The following is a 12,048-nucleotide window of genomic DNA, read 5'->3' on the forward strand; positions in this document are numbered from 1 at the left end:
CTCATTCTCAGTCTTACTGTTCACTCACTCATCGTGGGAGTCTTTCCTAGAAAAACTAGAGAGTGTCCATTCCAGTAGTCTTTGAATGACCTTTGCATGCCCTATGTCCTAGGACACAAGTGCACATCAGCGCACACACACTACACAACACAGAAGCACAAAGCTTACACAAATCACACACCTACATAAAACATAGAAAATAAATATACACACAAAATAATTTGCCACCCGCTCGCCTGTGGAAATTTCCAGCCATGCATGGACTATAAGCATTTTCATTGGTGGAATAAAGAGAAGACCGCTAAATGTTGTGAATTAGGTTGCCTTTGGCAACAGGTCTGCCCACAGCATCCAGAGACATTGGGGACAGGCTAAATATAAAGGACCCGATTCACAGAACTAACTTAAGACAAAATCCTAAATTTACTACCATTTTGGTATTCACAGAAGGCACTTACACATTTTGGTATTCACAGAAGGCACTTACTCATTTTGGTATTCACAGAAGTTAGGAGTCCTAACTTTAGGACTCCTAAATGCCTTCTGTGAATACCGGAAGTCTTAAAATTAGGATTTTTCTCACTTTAGGAGTAGTAAAGTTAGGACTCCTAAATTTAGGACTCCTAAATGCCTTCTGTGAATACCGAAAGTCTTAAAGTTAAGATTTTTCTAAGTTTAGGAGTAGTAAAATTAGGACTCCTAACTTTAAGACTCCTAAACTGAGAAAAATCCTAACTTTAAGACTTTTGGTATCCACAGAAGGCATTTAGGAGTCCTAAAGTTAGGACTCCTAACTTCTGTGAATACCAAAATGAGTAAGTGCATTCTGTGAATACCAAAATGGTAGTAAGTTTAGGATTTTGTCTTCAGTTAGTTCTGTGAATCGGGCCCAAAGTCATTGACTCCGTTTAGGGGACAAAGGTTATCAGAAGGGAGAGAAAACAAAATCCCACTAAATTGAGACACCTATGTTTTCTTCATATAAAGAAAGGTACACCAACTCCTTCTGCGGCTACTGAAAGAGAATTATTTTGCAATACTGCACTATAAAATACCTGGGGAATAGTGATGTATCCAAGAGGTCAGAATGCATAATATTGCACCTAAGAGGCAATTATGAACTGGTATTAGCACAGATTGCCCCTCAGACATAAGTTGGAAAATTCCAGTTTTTTTTTGTGGAGACAACTTACAGAGATGTCTGATTTAGGCAGTGAGCTTTGCACCCAGCAGCATTAGGGAAGTCATAGTTCCCCTTGTTTGTCAACTGTCAACCAGAATCCTTTATTCTCTTGAGCGCTACACTATGTAGATGATGCTTGGATGTTTGATACAATCAGAGTGGGATTGCCGTATAACCTTGATGGTTGAAAACGTGATTCTAAGAAAGATCACCAAAAGGTGGACTAGAAGAAAATCTAGAAGTGTGCATTTGGAAAAGTCCCTCCAGGACCCTGTTTTCATCTGAGGGATGAGAAGAACAACTGGAGATTGTAAAGACTTACTTGGATCCAGAACTGACCTTTCATAATTGTCTCTCTCCGTGCCCACTGAAAGATGACAAATTTATCCTGACTAGAACGATTGGTAGTCGTTCTATAGAAGAACTAAAATAAGCTTAACTGGTCAAATTAAATAAGTATATAGCCTCTGCAGCTCGAATTTTGGTCTTCTACTAAGTGTTAAATTGATTTTTCAGAGGTAGGCCAATGGAGAGCCATATTAGGACTCGGGCCTTCAATGTTCAGTGAGGTTATGTGTTTAGATATGAGTGGACTTCTGCGGGGTAGCTAGTACAGCTGTAACTTTGACATTTAATTTAGATGGTGACGGGGATCCAGAAAGAACCCTACTGATTTTAGGCGAACCATTGATGTGGTCACAATGAACACCTGCTATCTGTCAAGACCCTGCGGCAGTGAAGGTGTGCCCTAAAAATATACCTGTTATGTTGTGTTAGGTACATATGCTAGCAAAGAGTAGTCAGGCCAAAGAGGGCTGGCAACTCTTGATAAGTAGGTCAAAAAGTGTTTTACGTTATCCCTCTTTGCATCATGTGATCAGGGGATTGGCAAAGAAGTCTATAAATTGGCGGTGGCTGTGGACTTGAGGTAAGTAAGTCCTATAAGTCTCAGGGTGGTCATTTAAAACCTGTATCATGATCCAAGAGCCTGCCAAAGCCGCAAAGGATCATCCACCCTATGTGCTGATCAGAGCCCGCCTGGAGGGGATATCTGTGGTGTGAAGGGAGCCGCCACTGTGGCCGCTACCTCCACAGCACTGCAGGTTTGCAGAGCAAGTGCCATGTTTAAAGAGCCCACTCATCAAAGTTTTTGATTCAGAGAAAACAAGCTGCTAAAGTGTACGTATGTTTTCTCTAAACAAATTGGCTAACACATAGGGAGTTTTCTCCCTGCACACGGAGGACATTCTGCATTTTTCATGCTTTGCATGGCTGACATGGGCAGGAAATGTCAGAGACAATTGCCCCGCCTTCAATATGGTGGACTGACTGTCACTGTTACCTGGCCTTTGACAGACGGGTCACCAGGTCGATGGTCTGAAGTGGCGGAACCCTTAGAGGTTCTGCAGATGTAAACCTGCTACTTCTTCTAACTCTAAATAGAGTGGGTACCAAAAGTGTGTTGGGGTATGGAAAACCGCTGGATTACAGTGGGTCTCCTGTTCCCGCCAAACTCGAAAATTTGCCTGCACTGCACACTGTTTTTACTTATTTATTTACTATTTATCTAGTGCAGCCAGGATCAGCGAACAATACAGGCACTTTACAATAATCAGAACTGAGGAAGACAAGAAAAGTGGATTACAACAAACACGACGAGGAATAGTAATGAGGGGGAAAATGTAGAAACATAGAAGACTAGAACATTTAACTAGCTGCAAATTAAAGTACGGTAGTGTTGAATCAGTCTGTCATGGACTATACATATTGCTGTGTGACTTAAGTGCAGGGATTGATTCAACAGATGGGCTTAACGTTGTATCCTGAAAGCTGTAAGTGGTGGTATTGTCCAAACGTTTGCTGGAATTAAGTTCCAGGCAGATGTTGCCGCCTAAGAGAATGACTGCTGGCATTGCAGATTAGAATTTTGGAACTTCTAGTAGATGTGTCTCTTTTTTTCTCAGATATCTAACTCCAATACAATGGTTGGGCCATTAAGGTAGACTGTTTCCAAGGTCCATTCTTGGAAAGGATGAGGCAATGCACTACTGTTTTAGAACATCCTCTGGAATTAGGCAGGTGACAGTTTTTCTTTATGCAATGGAGCTGGAAGTTCACAGCTTTTGCTATCTTATTTTTCTGTGGAATGATCAAAAGAGTTTTGTCTACTGTGAGCCCTATTGATTGGGCTGATGAGACGGCGGAAAGCAATCCAGGTTGAGTGACTTCAGTAGTGATGAGTCAATCTTATTTGCGGATGTTGGTAGTAATAGAAATTCTGCATACTACCGGTTAAGTAGAAACATTTTGTTATACCAAGTTTGTACCCGGGAAAGACAGTATCTTAGGATAATAGTCACTTGTAGATTTGATAATGTTAAGTACAGTTGAGTGCCATCAACATACTCAAGTGCTGATGTGAGATCACACCAGTATTCTTTAATAATAGTCCGCTCGGTTCCAAAAAATCATTAAAAAGATTTGGGGCATGGATCAATCCTTGTAGAACCCACCATGGTAAGTCTGCTATTTCGGATTTATGGTTCTAATTTTTACCAGGAATTGCCTGTTTGATAACATAGATTAAGGAAACAGAGAAAATACACAGGGAAGGAAATACAATCTGATTTCTATCATATTTCCGTGGTCTAAAAGAAAAACTTGGTATCTGTGTGATTGAATAGCCTAAATTTAAGACATAACATCTGGATTTTAGTGCCTACTGCACCATGTCCCAATAGTTTCACCAGTTCAATTTCAGCAAGTTTGACCTGCTGAAATTTAATGGGAGTGTAGCCTATCGCTCCCCATAATTACAGGAGACAATAAATTCTGCATAAGGCATCATTTCAACACCTGTGCAAACAGTGGTTAACACAGGGAACAGAATTTTCCAGCCCACTTGTAATGAGGAGAGCTGTGTGGATAGTGTTTTCTTAAATTATATATTAATTAAAGTTAATTGATTTACATGTTTATGTTTTAGTTGTTATTTATTTGTTCACATGTTTAATTATTTTATGATATTTTTATCTCAGTTTGTGAGGTTTATTGACAATTGGGGGGCAGTGTTTAAATAAAATATGAAAAAAAGATATTCGCTGATCACTGTATTATTTATGTAACTTTTTATTTGGCAATTATTTGTGCATATGTTTAATTATTTACATTTATAAAAATATGTATTTTAATGTTTTATACAATCATTTATTTTTTATGGTTGCGTGATGTACTGGAATAGGGTGGGTATAGGTATTTTTAAAGTTTATAAGTTATTTATTGCTAATCTTCTAATCAGTTAATATGTTAAATTTGGAATGTTTGGTAAGGTTATATATTTATTTTACTTGTTTTAATTATTTCAAAATAAGTTATTTCTATATTTGGGGATGTGGTATATATTGGGGAATAAGTATAGTTTTTTAAACAGTTAAATTATATCTAAATAAAAAGTGGTTTGTTCATTATAACATATATTTAATTTTATTTTATGTTTTTTGTAAATGGGGATGGTTGTGGGATTCTATTTGGTTTGAATATGACCTAATACACTGAAATATGTGCTATTATGAAATATTTGTTATTTTCTTTTTAAGTATTTAATTTTATATATACACATTTAGTATTTTTAAAGTTTTAATTGAAATTGATGAAATTATTTTAGTGTGTTTTGTAATTATTTAGGTGTAGTGACTCTGACAGCGGCGGCTCTTTTGCAATGGCGGAGGAGCGTGGCCCCACTGCCTGGCTCAGAGCCAGCAAATGAAAAATAAAACGATGTTCTAGCGTTGTTTTATTTTTCATTTCCCAGCTCTGAGCCAGTGCTGCAGGGAGGGGCTGACAGAAGCATGGGAGTGGGGAGAAGGAGTTCTATGTGCACTCCCTTAGTGCGCATATGTGTTTGGCCGGCCATCTCAGACCGGTCAAAACACACTTGCACACTACGTTTCTCCAGCCCAGCTGCTTTGAACGGACCTGAGGTGGAGATGGGCTGGAGAAACCCCACAGACAACCTGGTCTGAGTAGACCCTCTTCCTAGGCTGCTCTGGCCAATCCCCATGCTGAAGAGGGTGGGAGTCGGTCTCAGGAGCTGCTGGGACCAGGAAGAGGAGAGAAGCGCTATGCGGGAGGCGGCCGGCGGCTTCAGGTAAATTAAAAAATATATATATGTGTATTATTACTACCCACCCGACACATCCCCTCCCCCATGACCCCTCCTGCATTCCCTCCACCCACCTCACCACCCTTTGTTTGTGGCGGCCGCCACTGGAACACTGGAATCTGAATCCCTCAATGCAGACAAAAGATGCCCTTTCCCCAGTGTTTGTCAGACTGGCGTTAGAACAGTAAACGTAACTCCCCACTCCCATGTATGTACTTTTCCTATTGTGTTCTGGGCTAGAGTTACATTATTAAACCGCCTCACCCCCCAGATGTATGCAATGTAACAATGTTTTGTAGTCAGGATTTAGAATAGTAAACATAACCACCCCCCCCCCCCAAGTATGCAGTTTTCCCAATGTTTTTTCAGACTGGATTTAGATAGTAAATATGATCCCTCCTTCCCCCAATATCCATTTGTCTTCCCAAGACATCTTTGTTATTTTTTCTGTAGGAGGAGTAGAGCCTCCCATAAAATCATTCTGTATGTCAAGTTGTCAGGCAAGCTGAATAAATGCTATATGAGTGCCTGACCCTGGCAGTGCTTTATACCTTTGAGTACGTGTATGAAATATTTTTAACGCTAGCCTCAGCCCGGCGCACAATTTTTGGTGCAAGCCCATGTCTACAACTCTTTGTAAATATGTGTCAAATTCCTGGGTGGATGCATGGGAACGCCTATGTACCACCGATGGAACGTCTCCCTGATGCAAAGTACAGCAAAGTAACACAAGGCAGCGCAATATGCTGCCTTGTGTCACTGTTTTTTACAAAGCAAGGCAAATTGACATTTGCGTTGGTTTGTAAATACCAAAATGGATTTTGCGACGGGTCTGCGTCAAAAATTTTTACGCGAACCCAATGCAAAATCTGTGCCCCTGAAATTTGCATAGGAATCATAGCTGGGCAGACTTATAAACAAATACTCCTGTTTATTGGCCTGCTGGTGCACTAGAAAGAGCAGAAGGGAGTGATCTCACATGGGACTAGCCTATACACAGCCACACTGGAATTTTATTTGCATCAGCCCAAATGGACTGTCCAGGGATGAACCTGGGTGCACTGCCATCATGCTGGCGCACCGGAAGAGACGGAGAGATGGGAAAGAGTGAGCCACATGTCCGATTACCTTGACAAGTGACTGATTCCTCCCCAGCCCTGCCCAGCCTCACTGCGCCGGGCTGTTGACACATCCACTGATGTCATGTCTGCATGCCATCCTTCTCTGCAGGGCATCCTCTATTTAATAAATCTGATTTCAGCAACCATGAAAAAAGACAAAGCTTAATAAATGTGGAAAAATGCTTGCATAAGTAGAACTAAAAATAGGAGCCCAAGATGAAACAGCCACGGGCATGCTGGATCTGTGTGGGATGCACATCACCACAACCATCTCTCTAATGCGAGCAGAAGTCCGCTTTCAGCGAGCGAGAGCTGATTCACGAGACTGATTCCTAAATAAAACTTTAGCACAAAGTACTGCAGGCTGTGATCAGCCCGAAAGTGATCAAGGGGGCATATTCGCAGCACACAAAACGAGGACATACAAAAAAAACAGCTACTTAGAAATATTACTTTTCTTGGAAATTTATGTTGCTGGAAATGAGATGTCACTTCACAGGTTCGGCGTGTTCTCATTTTCTCTTATTGATTTGCATCAGCACGTGTTTCTCGTTTCTAACTGGGCATTGCATTCAGTGCTGGAAATTGGAGGAGTTTACTCTGGGAACCCATAAATTGGGGGTCGAGGTGTGGAAGTCGTGAGGGGCAGAGTCAGGAAAGCTGTTTGACAGTCAACTCACACATTTGTTTTTAAAAACTCGGAAAGAAATTGGCAGCGAGGTCATGTGTGACAATAAATCTGTTCTGGCTTACTAAATTCTTCTCAGAGAGGCTGTGTTTGAAAATATCTTATGGTGTTAAAGCACTGGATCAGAGATCGTTTTGTGCCCAGCAATTTGTCAAGGTACAATAATAATGGTAAGATACCTCTGATGGTTCATGCACCTCCTGGAGGGATCTATGTTTTGTCTCATCGCAGTTTTGACTCATTAAGTAGCATTGAGGGTGAATGTTCTTGCTACAAAGTGCATTGTGCAACATGCAGATAACAGATTTGAATTTTATGTAGATAAATAAGTGGGTTATTGCGTTTGACACAGAGATTCTTTTGTCAGTGCATACAGTCCCAACCACTGCATTGATGTATAAATACTGTGTCTTTCTCCCGACCACACACTCATAACATGTAATGTCTACACGTTTGAACGATATACGTCTCCTACACCTTGTAACCTCATTGTCTTGTGCAGCATTTCCTGTTAATTGATTTACCCATTTGTATGATACATTGTCACTTACTAAATCTAAACTAATTGTATGATACATTGTCTGTGTGTTTCATGTAAAGTGCTCTGACACCCTACTTTGTGATAAGTAACGCTATAAATAAGTAACGCTATAAAGAATTAAATTAAAAAAATGAACTAGTACGCTTTTAAATTGTTATCAGTGTAATTCTTCTTACAGACAGATAGTTTACATTCATTCAGCAATTCAACAATGTCAAAACCTTGCATCCAAATCTTAGTTGTTTTAAAGTATGTGTGTACATTTGTTTCCCTCCTTTACATTGGCAACTAGGTGTTAGGGTCCAAATAGCACAGAGCCAGGCTAATGCTCGAGCAAAAGAAAGGCTAATTGCCCTTGATGTCAAGCTTTTATTTTGGACCCAGCTGGAAGTGTAAATAAGAAAATGTTAAAGCAAATTTCTGATTAACACATAATGACTACTTAGATTCATAAATAATTTGCATTTGAAATGAATTGCTGATGTCAACAGAACCATGTAGTCCTAGGTTGGCCAAACTAGACTCAAACTTCATTTTGAAAGTCAAAACGTGGCCATGTTTTCATTGTTATTGTCTCCACATGCAGCAAAATAAGCACGTGGAAATGATTAAATGTAATTTGTATGACAAATTAGTAATTTCCATTCAAAATAAGATGTTTTTCTTTCCAAGCACCAGAAGAAGCGTTTCCCTCAAAATGTTCCTGTTCAAGGTTCTGACTTGATGCTCAGCGAGGCTATTCCTTTCAAAAGTCTGTCCTTGTTTAAGTGTACTGTTACATCCGATGACGTGAGAGCAAACGGGGACTAAGGAAAGGTATTAGGTAGTGTTGCATTTTGCTCTGTTTTGTGTTTTGCTATGTATGGTTTTTCTCACTTTATGCTAACTGTATGCTTTTACTGTGCATTTTGCTATAAAAGAAGAGTTATTTTGAAAGTGAGCCAGAGTAGGGTGCCTGACTCATAGAGAGCAGTCTGTCTTGTGCTTAGCACTTAGAATCATGTTTACATTTCCCTTGAGGCAAGACCGGTTGTTAGACATCTTGCAGCATCTAGCTATTGATTGTTGCATCATGCTAATTCCCTGTATATGAAAATGTTAGAATGAGTAATTATATTTTTCCCTCCTGTAATGATCTAAAAAGTTTAATAAACCTTTACTGTTATTAACTTATCTGACTGAAGAAGTCTTATTTAATAGAATAGGTACACATTTCCTCTTATATTTTCTTGAGGACAACACCACCCCCGGTACTGTGTAGGCACTTTATCTTTAGATTACTTGATAAAATAGAATCAAACATGTGGGTGGAGAATCCAGCCAACACAATAGAGTAGTAGACTAGATAAGATCTGGAGATAACATTTCCCCTTTCTCGGATCTTTCTACACTCTGGATACATTGGAGGATTCTCGCTATTCCGGTGTTCCTGGAGCAGTTCCTGAATAAAGGAGTGTGAGTATTAGTAGGGCATGTGCACGGCAAAGGAATGTGACTTTGATCAAATGCAATGAGAGTGCAGAATATTGTGGTGACATGAATTATAGCACGCATGAGCTTTTTGGTTATGGGGTTTTGGTTTGCTGGTTACTGGGAGTCTTAGTTATTGTGGTTTTGATGATTTTATCATGATTTTGAGTTCAACTGATGACGTTCACTATTGTGTCTATCTGGGTATTGTGCCAAATACGTTGGAATTTTAGGGATTTAATGGATTAAAATATTGCAGTTTTGTGCTTAATGTTGTTTTTGAGTTTGGTAAACAAAGTTGTCGAAATCTAAGCTCTTATCCATATTGTTAAAATTGTCAGTCAAGTAGAGGTCTGCATTGTGAGACTCATCATTCACACCACAACAGGGTATATGTTCTCGAGTTACTTAAGGTCCAGTTGCAAATGTATTTTAATCTAGACTGGTGATTGGTTATTTCTTGGTGCACAGGAGCAAATGCGCCAATCAATGGTGGGTTACTAAAGGTCGAGGACCTGGCTTAAATTGATTGATTGTGCCATAAGGGATACCATTCTCCTCCTGTAGTGAGATTTGAGATTGATTTCCCTTTCCTTTATTTTAGGTAAAGCAGACAGGAAATTCTGGTAATTTTGATGCAATTCTGTGCTGTGATTGGTAAAATATCATATTGAGCCAAGCTGCAATTGGTTGATTATTATTGTGGGTCACGCTGTGATTGGTTGGTCTTTACTGCAGCGACATTGTGACTGGTTGTTGATCAGTAGTTATTTGACATGGTTTGCGAAGAGTAACATCGAGTAAAATGGGCTCTGCAATAAAAAAAGTCCTAAATTTCTATAATTGGGGGAAATAAATTAGCTCTGGAAGATTCTGCTGCCTATGAAATGATACTACATTCAAGGCTTCAGATGTGTCTGTGGTTAAAAGAATGGAAGGAGATTGCATCTGGTGACAAGAGCATGCATTTTCTTGTGGAGGGTGTCTTCAATGTGAAGAACCTTGAACGTTTGAGGCATCTGAAAAAACCCACACCCTAGACCTGTAAAGTTTGAAGCATCAATGAGTGGGATCATAGAGAAGTTGAAAAAGAATGTGATAACATGAAGAGTTCAGTTAGGAATGTTATGAGTCAGGAGAGACAATACAATGTTGGGCAAGGGTGTGTTTCATGCAATTGTTAATGTGGCAGACACAAAGAAAACTGTTGATGGAAATGATGAGAAAGAAAAAGAAAAGAAAATATAGATACTATTTTGGAAGAGGAGGATAGATTCTTAGATGGATCATTAGTCTCAAGACATCCTCCATATAATGACATTTCTCAAACAAATAGACAGTCTGATCAGGATAAGGGGCGGGAAACAGAGAATGCTTACCCATACAAAGGGGAATCCCAAGTTCCCCCTCTAGAATGAAGCAAGTACTAGTGGGATTATTTTAACTAAGATCATTACACCCACTGCTGATACAGCTGTTATTTCCGTGATAGCTGATACTGTTACTTTAGCACAATCAAGTGACCCAATGAGGAAATAATAATTTTCCAATTACAAACTAACTTTGAAGATATTTTGCAGGGTACAATTGGCACAGAAATACTAACTGCATACAATGAGGATGAGTTATAATATCTTAGTAAGGAATCAGCTAGAAGTGCATGTGAGGGATATGACACTCTTGATGATTTGGCTCAATAATGCAACATTGATTTATTCAAAAAGAAAATCAAGCACAGAAATTGCATATGGATATGAGTGAAGATGAAATGAAGGAAATGGGTCCATTAACTCAGCAAGCACATATTAGATATTTAGTCAATAGTTTAAAAGAGTGGCCAATATTAAAAAAATGCTGAGATAAGTGGAGAAGAAAGGGGAAGCCGAGGCACAAAAGAAAACGACAGAAAAAGAGGGGAGAGTAAGTGGGAGTGAACCTGTATCAGGATGTGTTTTTGCAAGAATCCCTTTGTGAGAAGTGCATGGAGGAGCATATGTGCATGTCACTTGGAATAGATCTGAAATCCTTGCGTTAGAACGAGTTTATTGGTATAGAGAGGTGAATAGATTAGTGATGATTTCAAAGGTACTTCGGGTAGATTTGAGTACGTTCTTTGAAAATATTGTCCCAAATGGTTTATGGAAGAATGTAAACACCCATGACATTGCCTACCAAAGAGCCTCCAAGGGCGTGTCCTCAAAATAAACCAGCTCCTATTGATTTGAAAAAATATGGAGAAGTGATAACACATTTGAAGCAAAAGATTCCAGAAAGAGAGATGAATTGTTCAAGGATCATGAGAGCTATTTAATAGCCAAAAGAATCAGTGGACGCATATTATGAGAGGTTGAAGCAAATGTATAGAAAGTTTAGCAGAGTCGAAGGTTCAACACAAGAAGGCATTGATAGTTTAATTTCAACCATTGTGCTTGGTTTTCACCCAGACCCAAGAAGGCTTACTTGATTATGTTGTTTGATTCATTGTCAATCTTAACCTATTCAGAGGCACATTTCCTCATATATTCTTGAGTACGACACAGCCCACCATTCTGCATAGGCACTTTATCTTTAGATTATCTGATAAGACAGTGTCAACAAAAGCATCCTCACCGGCTGCAGTTTGCAGCTCCGAATTGAAAGCAGACAACGTGGGGCACTGCTTAAAGTTTCCTAGTGTCAGTAAATTGGGACACAATCAGTATATTTCACTGGATCCAGCCTGGATCCAGGATCTGGCTCAATAATAGCTCCCAGATACTGATAGTTCCCCTTAATTTCCAGCACTGATTGTATTCAGCGGAAAGAACCTGAATGAAACTTGGAAAAATAATGCACCAGGAGACAGAATTGAAAGGAGCATATTCAACAACTGCATTTTGTAGT

General features: G+C 39.4%; 1 protein-coding gene across 4 annotated transcripts in view; it reads right to left on the minus strand.

Moving 5' to 3' along the window:
• IQSEC3 (IQ motif and Sec7 domain ArfGEF 3) overlaps positions 1–12,048 on the minus strand; it is a 977,131-nt gene that overhangs the window by 476,443 nt on the left and 488,640 nt on the right. The window lies entirely within an intron of this gene.

The sequence above is a fragment of the Triturus cristatus genome, chromosome 4_1 (genome assembly GCF_964204655.1).
Source record: "Triturus cristatus chromosome 4_1, aTriCri1.1, whole genome shotgun sequence".
In the NCBI taxonomy this organism is placed as follows: domain Eukaryota; kingdom Metazoa; phylum Chordata; class Amphibia; order Caudata; family Salamandridae; genus Triturus; species Triturus cristatus.